This window comes from Vanessa tameamea, chromosome 21 (assembly GCF_037043105.1).
Source record: "Vanessa tameamea isolate UH-Manoa-2023 chromosome 21, ilVanTame1 primary haplotype, whole genome shotgun sequence".
Classification (NCBI taxonomy): Eukaryota; Metazoa; Arthropoda; class Insecta; order Lepidoptera; family Nymphalidae; genus Vanessa; species Vanessa tameamea.
This window is the reverse complement of record NC_087329.1, coordinates 9,806,721-9,817,469: the sequence shown is the minus strand read 5'-3', so window position 1 is coordinate 9,817,469 and position 10,749 is coordinate 9,806,721. Positions and strand designations below refer to the sequence as shown.

General features: G+C 34.4%; 1 protein-coding gene and 1 long non-coding RNA gene across 2 annotated transcripts in view; both read left to right on the top strand.

Moving 5' to 3' along the window:
- Nucleotides 1–10,749, top strand: part of LOC135193918 (uncharacterized) — a 569,995-nt gene that overhangs the window by 212,762 nt on the left and 346,484 nt on the right. The gene's annotated exons all lie outside the window — the stretch shown is intronic.
- Nucleotides 1–10,749, top strand: part of LOC113395575 (uncharacterized) — a 333,619-nt gene that overhangs the window by 4,701 nt on the left and 318,169 nt on the right. The gene's annotated exons all lie outside the window — the stretch shown is intronic.

Here is a 10,749-nt window from a genome sequence, read left to right as displayed (position 1 = left end):
TTGTTTTGATTTCATTTCATTGTAAACTGTAAGTTATATACATTTGGCGCCAAAACTATGAAACCTCTTTTAAAATATTATACATCAGTTCAGTTAGAATGTTTACGTTTTCATTTTTTTACTTATACAGCCGTAGTACCACGCTCTAACCGGCCAGTAACTTTTCGGCCGGTCTCTAAAATTAATTCTTTGCTAAATCGTAACAATTTAGTAAATTGCAATCAAGAATCCTCTTTAATTTTCTGCATATCTACTGCTGGAGCTCTTCAAAATTAGACTATAATCGATTTTTTTTATATGCAGCCATCGTCCCATAATCACTGGGACAAAAATCAGCTTACCTTATTTATATATAAGACGTCCCTTCTGCCTTTAATTATATTACTCACTCATCCTACAAACTGGAACATAACAAATAGCTTTTTTTCTAAAAACCTCTCAACTTGTCGAACAATTACAACTCGTGAAATTTAAGATTTTTTTTGTTGTAAGTCAATCATCATCATCATTTAATCGAATTTTATTAAATCGATCTTGGAACGTCACTGATTGCAGAGTTTATTGAATCAACTTGAGTATGGTACTACATCCCTTCAAGGAGTATGTAACAAGACCTCCTTCGACTCGCGAGTCAATCTTGGTCTAGAAAAGGAAAACCAATTGAAATGGTAATGTTTCCTTTAAATTTTATCGCTGCTAGTAAGAAAAATATTGGAAGAAATGCATATTTCAAAAAATAATGCAGCACCAACTCTCTGATACTTGATGAATTATATTGGCACATTAAAGAAGTTTTCATTAATTCGTTTTTATTTCAAAGATTGGTACTTAGGTAAAAATAACATTCGGTAAACGTCCCATAGTAGCAAAACTCCTATTCTTTTTTTCAGTTTGAAGTTTATTCCATGTATTGTAGATGTATGAATTTCTAGCAGATTTTTAGATTTTCATGAAGAAGGTAAAGAACTGGGAGCTTTGGCACACCTTGGGAAAGACCGATATCCACTGTTGACGTAGACAATGACAGATTTCCTCACAACGTTCTCTTTTTCACCAGACATGAAATTAATTATAATTTTAAATAAAGTAAACGAAAAGATTGTGATATTCGCCTGGGAGAACCAAAAATATTCGATTGTCCACGTGGTCTGACCAAAGGGCTTAGTCGGGTTCAATTTGAAACGACGAGCGGTTCAAGTTACTTACTAAACTTAAAATAATTAAATATAAACAGACAGTTTACCTTTTAACAACATCCATTATTGGAAAGTTTCAAGAAACTTGACCCAAGTAAACAGGAAAGGAAATTTAAACTTTATTGTTACGAACGAAGTCTTAATTAATTTAAATGATCTTTTTGAAAACATTACTCAATTGTTGTCTTGCTTGTTTCGAAAGACACGACAACTCGTTATAATTGACTATCAGAATTAGAATTGTATTCAGTGAGATGTTTTGATAGGAGGTTGGCTCAAACATTTAAAAGTAATTGTCAGTGAAATTTACTTGGTGTTAGGGCTTAGGCATACCCAAACAGGCTAGCCACTTGGGTCAAGCCACTCATCAAATATTCTATTGCCAAGCGGTAATATTTTGGATTGTTGGATTCCGGTTTGAAGGATCAGTGAGCCAGTCTTACTATGGGCTCAAGGGACATAATACCTTAGCATATTAGGTGACATCATCCCGCAGCCTCTCCAATCTGTGCCAAAAACGGCCATTGCAGTGGTTTAAGTGGGTAGGAATCCCACATAACCCGGTTTGCCTCCCCCCAGGGTTCCAAGTACGTTTCTGAAGGTTTCCAATTCTTGAAAAAAAGGCCCGCCTGGTCGCACATCGTTACATCAATTTTCCTACCGCGAAAGAGCAATACTTTATATTTAAATGTTTCAATTTGAAGTAGGTGATCCAGTACAATGGCTGCAGTGACAAGGGAAATGTAATCCTCAATCTTATGTTTGACAGCGCATTTATAGCACAAGGAAGAAAATTAAATGTTTTTGTCGCTCCCATAGTCTACGGATAGGACTGATCACACATCAGGTGATCACACATAAGCATAACAGACATAACGAGATAGCAAAAGAGTGACTGTGTACGAGAAGTTATCGTCTCTTATGGCTCACATGACAATTCTTTACAGGATGCAAATTGAGAATTAAAGGATCTCGTTAGCTACGTCAATATATGTATATATTATATTAATATTATTTATTTAGCAGTCACCTGTATCGAGCGCAAGACTTATTTTGAGGTCCATCATATAATCCACTATAAATGATATCCGTAGTTCAACTGATGATCGAGGGTGTAGGTTGTTTATTTTTGCTGAAAGTTTCGAAATTCCCGAGAGCGCGAGACTCTTGGCAAGACGCTCCCGACGGGTGTGCATAGCCGGGAATAAGAAACCAAAAATATTACCACTTAAGGTATTGACACATCTGTACCCTTACCATACAAAAATAATAAATACAAATAAATTAAAATTGAAAAGTCTAACTGTAATTTCAAAATAAATGCCTGTTCACTAGTTGATATGCTTATTTGCAAATTACCAAAACCAACACAATTATTTTTTATTTTAGACTAAAAAAAAAAAATATTATTGAGTAGTATGGGTATACTCAATAATATTTTTTTTTTTTGGGATACTCGAACTGAATTACATGCTTATTATAATACAAAAATATATACATAATATTACACAAAAAACTTCGTTCTACGAATTCAATTTCAAAACTATTAACAGCAGTATTGCATTTTATATTATTTTGTAATTGTCTTAAAGCCAGTGTCGTCGACCGGTCATGTGACCGCTGTGAAAATAAAATACCGAACTGAAATTTATCTGACAATTGCTCATTCTCACTACTAAACTTTCATTTGATTTGTGTTTAAAGCATTAATTGATCTCATGCTCAATGTTGATGTAAAGCATTATAAGAAAACCGGTATACGTCCGCCTACCTGAACAAATAATGCCTTGGTACGATCGATGTGATCGTTTTAAAGATACGTTCCCTTTAAAATATTTAAAAAATATCCGAAAATTAATTTTTAGTGCGATTCTATATTGAAACAGAGGCACTCGATAGTTAGATACAACATTGTCTTTTATTAAAAAAAACAAAGATTAATTTTCATTCCAGACAATATATGTGATATTAAACCTGCTATAAAAAGCAATTACTTGTTAAATGAAACCATTGAAGATAAAATTACTGAACAAAGAGTAAGTATTACGTTTCAGCTTTCATTTTCAAAAGATTTCAACATCTATTTGTAAGAGAAATTAACTTTTTATGCAACTTACTTATACCAACCAAGGTATTTGTTCGATTTTTCGCGTAGAACTAAGGTTCTTTGTTATGATATTTAAAATAATTAAATTTAAATTTATATTTTATCGTTTATATAACTTTGTTGTTTAATTTTCTACTTTGAAGATTGTTCTTGCGTTGGGTTCAGTTAGCAACACGGCGTTTTCCTCTCTAACTTACTTGTAACTTTTTTATTTGAATCCAAGGCCGGATTTACAGGTCCAGGAGCCGGAGCAATGGAGTAGAGGCCCCTATATCCACAAAGATATAATAAAATAAAAAAAAAACCATAGAAAAATCTATTATGCAGAACCAGTGGTTGCAGCCCTGCAAGTCCAGGACAAGTCTATTGCTTTTAAAATATTTATAAAACGGTTTTATCTGTTAACATCAATATAATTCTTTTATCTTGTCTCTAGCTCACGACGGTATCTTAACTATTTACTTAAAGTTTACGATTGAAAAATGTCGAATATTTTCTATAAAAGTTACTGAATTACTCGGCGGGTAACAAAGAGCTTCTTTGCATACATACTATGTAACAATTTATAGTTTTATTTTATTTTTAAAGTTTCCGATCAGGAGTCATAAAACACATAATATATATTTATGATGATTTTACCGATTCGTTCGATTTACTTGGTGGTAGAGCTGTGCAAGTCTGTCGGGGTAGGTACCACCCACTCATCAGATATTCTACCACAGACAGCAATTCTTAGAACTATACTTTATTGTCTTGTTTGGGTTTGAAGGGTAAGTAAGCTTGTGTAACTGCAGCCACAAGGGACATCACATCTAAGCTCTCAATTGGTGGCGCATTAGTGTGATGTAAGGAATGGTTAATGTTGACAACGCCAATTTTTATGAGCGGTGGTCACCACTTACCATCAGATTGCCCATTTGCCCGTCTGCCTACCTATATGAAAAATAAAAAAATGATTCCTCTGTGCTCAAAAGGGGACATCTAACCGCGCGGGTGATATTTCAGTGCGGAAGAGAGTGCGTAAACACAGGTACACCCTTGACAATCACTCTCGTCTCTCACATTCGAAGGCACGGAATGTAATCACTAAAATCTAGCCATAAAACATTATGAATGAATTTCCCACTGCTGGGCTAAGGCCTCCTCTCCCTTTGAGGAGAAGGTTTGGAGCATATTCCACCACGCTGCTCCAATGGGGTTGGTGGAATACACATGTGGCAGAATTTCGTTGAAATTAGACAAATGCCGATTTCTCACGATGTTTTATTTCACCGCCGAGCACGACATGAATTATAAACACAAATTAAGCACATGAAAATCAGTGGTGCCTGCCTGGGTTTGAACCCGAAATAATCAGTTAAGAAGCACGCGTTCTAACCACTGGGCCATCTCGCTCTATGAATGAATGAATGAAATATACTTTATTGTACACCACAAACAAAAATAAAGAAAGCTTAGGATTAAACACAAAAAATAAAATAAGAAATAAAACAAAATATATAAACAATTATTTCATGTGTTGTACAATGGCCGGACATACGGCTAATTAGCCATCTCTTCCAGACAACCCAATTATGCATGTGTATAAAAGGCAACTATGCGAGTTTCTTGCGAAATCTTCTCACTAAAATCGAAATATTGATGATTCAAAAATGATAAAAAACATGACCTTTTATTAAATATATTAAATATTTACAAGGAATTTGAACCTAGGACCATATAATCTAGCCACTATATGATTAGAGACAAAGACGTCAGGCAGAATTTAATAAAACGTTATAGTAATTGTTAAAATATCGTTTTAAACGCAGTTCAAATATATAAATTTTATGGAGGTACCTGTAAATAACATAGCAGTGTCAAAGATCGCGTTTGGCGAGTGGTGGAATACGTGCCTTATAAAATATTTACTTTTTTCGCTTTACACGTTTACGAAGTTATACCATCCTGTTTATTTCTGGTTCTCTTTCTATCCTACGAAGCCATTTGCTAGTTAAAACGTAAAAGTGTCCTTTGTTTTGTATTATTCAACGCGGCTTCGCAAAAGATTAACAACCGAGTTTGCCGATTCTTCTCGGTAGAAAATACATTCCGAACCAGTGGTAGCTTTAAATTCAATTTGATCCTGTTAAATGTATGTAATGTTTGATAATGTAAAAGTAATCTCTAAAGACTTCTTGAATATTACATATTTTGATTTGATTTGATTAGCTGAAATGATTAAAATAATCTCGTATAGACTTTTTTTTCTGGCTTTTATTTGTGCCAAGAGAGTATAGATTATTTCGCCAATGTCACGTGCGACGGAGAAAAAACGTTGGAGATTGAACGGTGCCATCGAGATTACTGGTTTAATTCAATTTTGAAGGCATAATAGTAGTAGATTATCTGGTAACCCATAACCCATAACAACACAATAATAAATAATTAGATAAACATAAATTATTATTAAGATAACACATAAGAACAATCACAAAAATATTTACAACTTTATTTTTATTACGATCAATATATTTACCTAAAAATTTGCAAATTTTATACACTTTGTAAATTTTTGTGATTGCTCTTATATGTTATCTTAATAATAATTCATGTTATGTGAAATATCTATGACGAGTAAACACTCGTACAGTAAAGAAAGGATAATTATGAAAACAGAGGGTGATTATTACTATTTATAAGTATATTGTAACCAACAAGGAACGTTAGACTTGCATTGTTATAATCTTAACGTACTTAATTCACCCTCACAGTATCGAGGAATAAATTTCTATTGCAAGAACATAAATAATATAATTTATTAGAATATATTAGAACGTAGAAGAACAGCCGAGGGAACAAATCAGCCAAGAATTGGCAAATCCTTCGAGCATTAAAGCAAATAAATGTAAATTGCACCGAATATTCCGTTCGGGGTTAGTGCGGTCGTTTCGGAACGCGGGGCAGATGTCGACAAACCGAGGTGCGGTGATCCGAGACCTTGCCGTGGTAAAATCAATTTCATATAGATACTTAGTAAATAATAATTCAAGAAAATAAATATGAACTGATATATGTTAGGCTTTTATGCTCGGTAGTAAAGTTAGTATGAGTAAACTAGGCAGAGCCGAGTGATGTTGAGTGGTTTCTACTACCTGAGATATACCTAATACCCATCGGACATTAGCACTGTAACAAATATTAAATAGTTCGTACATAACCAACCAGAGAACGAAACCCAGAATATGCGAGGTAGGTGGAATCTACACAGGCGGGCTTGTACGAAGCCCTACCACCAAGTAAAAACTAACGAAATTAACAATATTTAAATAGTTAAAGCAAAACGGACTTGAGGGTAATTCCCTCACAAAGTGGCACGCCATAGTTTCCAAGCTCACGTTCCACAATGAACACTGATTGAAGAACATTACCGCACGCCTGACACGTCTCGTCACGTTTTGCTAATCTCAAGCACAAAATATTCTCGAAAATGTTTTTTATATGCCCTAAACGAGACAAATCTTTTTGTGTATATTTGTGTGCGGTTGTACACATACAATACACGCTTGGGTATATATTTTTCATTCCGTACGTGTCTGAAATGTATGAATAAATTGAAAAATCAAAGTTTTTTCCACTTGATTGTCAAATCTCTATAGAAATAAAATTTTAGATATAATAAAACCGTAAAAAAACGAAATTAATATCATAATAACGTAACATAATCAGCCTGTAAATTTCCCACTGCTGGGCTAAGGCCTCCTCTCCCGTTGAGGAGAAGGTATGGAGCATATTCCACCACGCTGCTCCAATGCGGGTTGGTGGAAAAATTAATATCGATTATAAAAATTTAGTTATTATCACTTTTAATATTGTAATTTTGAATTACCACCGAAAATCCGCCTAGAAACTCAGTACTTACTGCTTCCACGATTATGTAAATGAATTATATACATTTTACCAGCATGATCGTTACCGTCATTACACACCCGTAAACCACAATCTGTGTTCAGCGAGTACGCTATGTAACAAGTGCTGTGTCCGTCACAGGCGAAACACATAAAACATCAAAATGATTGACCACTGAACGAATTTTGTAATTGAAGATAACCAGTAAATAAATGTGGGTAGAATAATTAAAGTTATAAATTATTTTTTTATTTACTGTAACCATGAAGAAAAGAATACAGAGCAATAACGTTGGAGACGAGGACCTAAGAGAGCGTCATGCTATTTGTCACCACGAAATAACACTCTACCGCTAAAAGCTAGAGCCGAGATGGCCCAGTGGTTAGAACGCGTGCATCTTAACCGATGATTTCGGGTTCAAACCCAGGCAGGCACCACTGAATTTACATGTGCTTAATTTGTTTATAATTCATCTCGTGCTCGGCTGTGAAGGAAAACATCGTGAGGAAACCCGCATGTGTCTAATTTCAACGAAATTCTGCCACATGTGTATTCCACCAACCCGCATTGGAGCAGCGTGGTGGAATATGCTCCATACCTTCTCCTCAACGGGAGAGGAGGCCTTAGCCCAGCAGTGGGAAATTTACAGGCTGATTATGTACCGCTAAAAGCGCCCAAAATGTTTTCAACTTTCCCTTAGTTCGCGCTTATGAGTTAACATGACCATTGACGCAAATTTGGGAGCCCTGTTGGTGCAGTGCTCATAACAGTTGAATCTTAACTGAACATTGTGATTTAATTACGTGCTGAACGTTGAAGGGAAACAGTCCGAGAAATACTGCCTTTTGCTAAAGTATCTAAAGAACATTGGACCTTCTCAAGGGGAGAGAAGGCTAGGAGTGGGAAAGTCATAAAATAAATAAACAATAAATTTTAAATGTTCTCAAATTAAATTTAATTCGTTTTTGAAATATTTTCAAAGCAAGCATGCATGTTTACATAACACGCTCATAATATTAACATCGAAACAGTTTTATTACTAAACATTCGGTACACCGCACATATTTAAAATTTCCATTAACTATCGGTCCATCGAAGTGCAAAACGATATTACATTGAGTTACCAGCACGAACGTTAGTATGAACTTAGAACAATTACTTTGTCGGAAATCCCATGAAACAGTATTACAGTACTTATAAGATGTCTTGGTGTGCGTGAGATGACCGACTACACTCTATAGTCGGAAATAAATACATAAGATTATATTTCTTACACATACTTCTAAACACTCACAGACGTATAGTCAAATTAATCACATATAATAAAATACTTGTAAATTACGTAATGAGTGTACTTGAATCAAGCATACCTTGGTATTGATAATAATTATTAAATATAATAATTTCATTGTTTCTAGTAACTATAATTTATATTGCTCACTGCGCTATGGTAAAAAATACCTTTAAAAAGTCACCTTATAGTAAACCGATAATATAACGCATAAAAGTGATGGCACTTAGTTTTACCCTTTGTTCTGAGTACTCGAGCCTACCCTGCAATTAAACGGTCGATTCACTCTGCGACGCTCAATAAATTTTAATCTTGTTCACATCCAGTAACAATTTACCTGCGGCAGGGCTACAGGCCAGTCTGATGACCCCCACCTATTTACAGGTGCCTACTCGCAATTCGCGAGTTCGATTTCTACTTGACATAAGTTATTATTAGCAAAAGATTTGTGTTGATTTAATTGTAGCACCATCCCCCATGAACCATCGTCTCGACACAATCATAATATACTATATTGTGGTTATGTCGTTTAGCAAGAAATTTTCTTAGTAGCCTTCATTATGCCTTCTGCTTTTTACATAGTTGATTATTGTTATAACCTGATGAAATTTTATTATTTTGAATAATTAAAGGGCTAACTCGCCTTGTTAAAAAAACGACGTAGCTTTATTTTCTCCTGTTCTAATTATATTAGACAAATGTATAAAAGTAGAAATAATGTAAAAATTCATACATATTAGTGATTTAAAATTCATTGGATTAAAACTTGTGGTTTGATAGAAAGTTGACGCGGTGCTGAGCCAATTTTAGTTGTGTCTGATGAAACTCCTGAGGGATTTCACCACTAACTATCAGGTGGCCCATTTCCAGTCCACCTAACTATGCTATAGTACAAATACATTATATATGTCATATATTAGTATTCAAAAATTAGAAAATAAGTTATCAAAGATTAGGACATGAAAATTAACTAACTAGCTGAACCTGCGGCATTTCCCGCGCGAAATTTATAAAATTTCACCTATATCACACAAACTGTTACCATTTAACATATCATATTATTAAAAAATATCCTTCCCTGTGACTTCAACTTAGGCAATAGTGGTGTAAGAAATATTAACCAACCTTGGGGACTAAAATGTTATGTCCCTTGTGCCTGTAGTTACACTGGCCACTCACTCTTTAAACCGGAACCCAACAATACTGAGTACTGCTGTTTGGCGGTTGATTGGTGGTACTTACCCATAATGGCTTACACAAAGCCACCAAATAAAACTATGTCCGTAGGAAATTTAATCTAAATTGGTGCAGGACTTAAGCGTGAATAGGTAAAGGCTTTTCTTTTTATAATACTAGTATAGATATGACGTATTTTCGGCATCATCAGCAATGCAAACTCATACAATCAGTCGCCTACCTCATGTTTCTCGTTGGTAATGCTTTTGCCTGCGTGATCTCCAAAATCGCATGTCTTTATTCTATTTAGAAAGTATTTTTTAAATAATTAAGATCACAAAAAAACTCGAATAGCTAAGCTATTGAAGCGATTGGAGGAGAGAATAATACGATATGAAGAGATATTTTCGATAACTATTAAACATATAAAACTTTATGTTATTAAATGTAAGTATGTTACTAAATAATCGAATAAAAACCACCCTACTAAGCATTATCAAAAACGTCATAACTTCGAATAATGCACAAACTAACCCAACTCAAAGTCCATATAATTTGCCACGGCATATTCTACAACAAAGCATTCATCCTTGTCTAGTTACGGAATTAAAACAGGGGGGAGAGAGATAGATGTATACAAAGTTTCGTTTTATAGGATAATGGGTAGGCCTCGACCTGCAATTATTCGCTCGATTCACTTTGTGTCGCCCAATAAATTTTAATTGCGTTCGCCTCCGCAAATATTTACAATCCTCTGCTTCCGTTATCTGGATTCCTATTTCTACCTGTTGATAGCTTTGAATGTCTGTTTCATTTAATTCTTGGGAGTAAGTTATCTTCCTTGTTCATAAAATATCATTGATTCAATGAACTCTACAACATTGCTGTACATAAGTTGTGGATAATGTAAGTGCCAGTAAGTTCTAACATTGTTTTAATAATTAAATTAAATCAAAATATACTTTATCCAAGTAATGTACAGTGTAACTTGCGAGTACTTTTGAATTTACATTTCACTTGATTAAATTCAATTTCATCAAAAATGTCTACAAAAAAGTCCGCGATGGTATGTGTCTATCTGTAAGTGATAA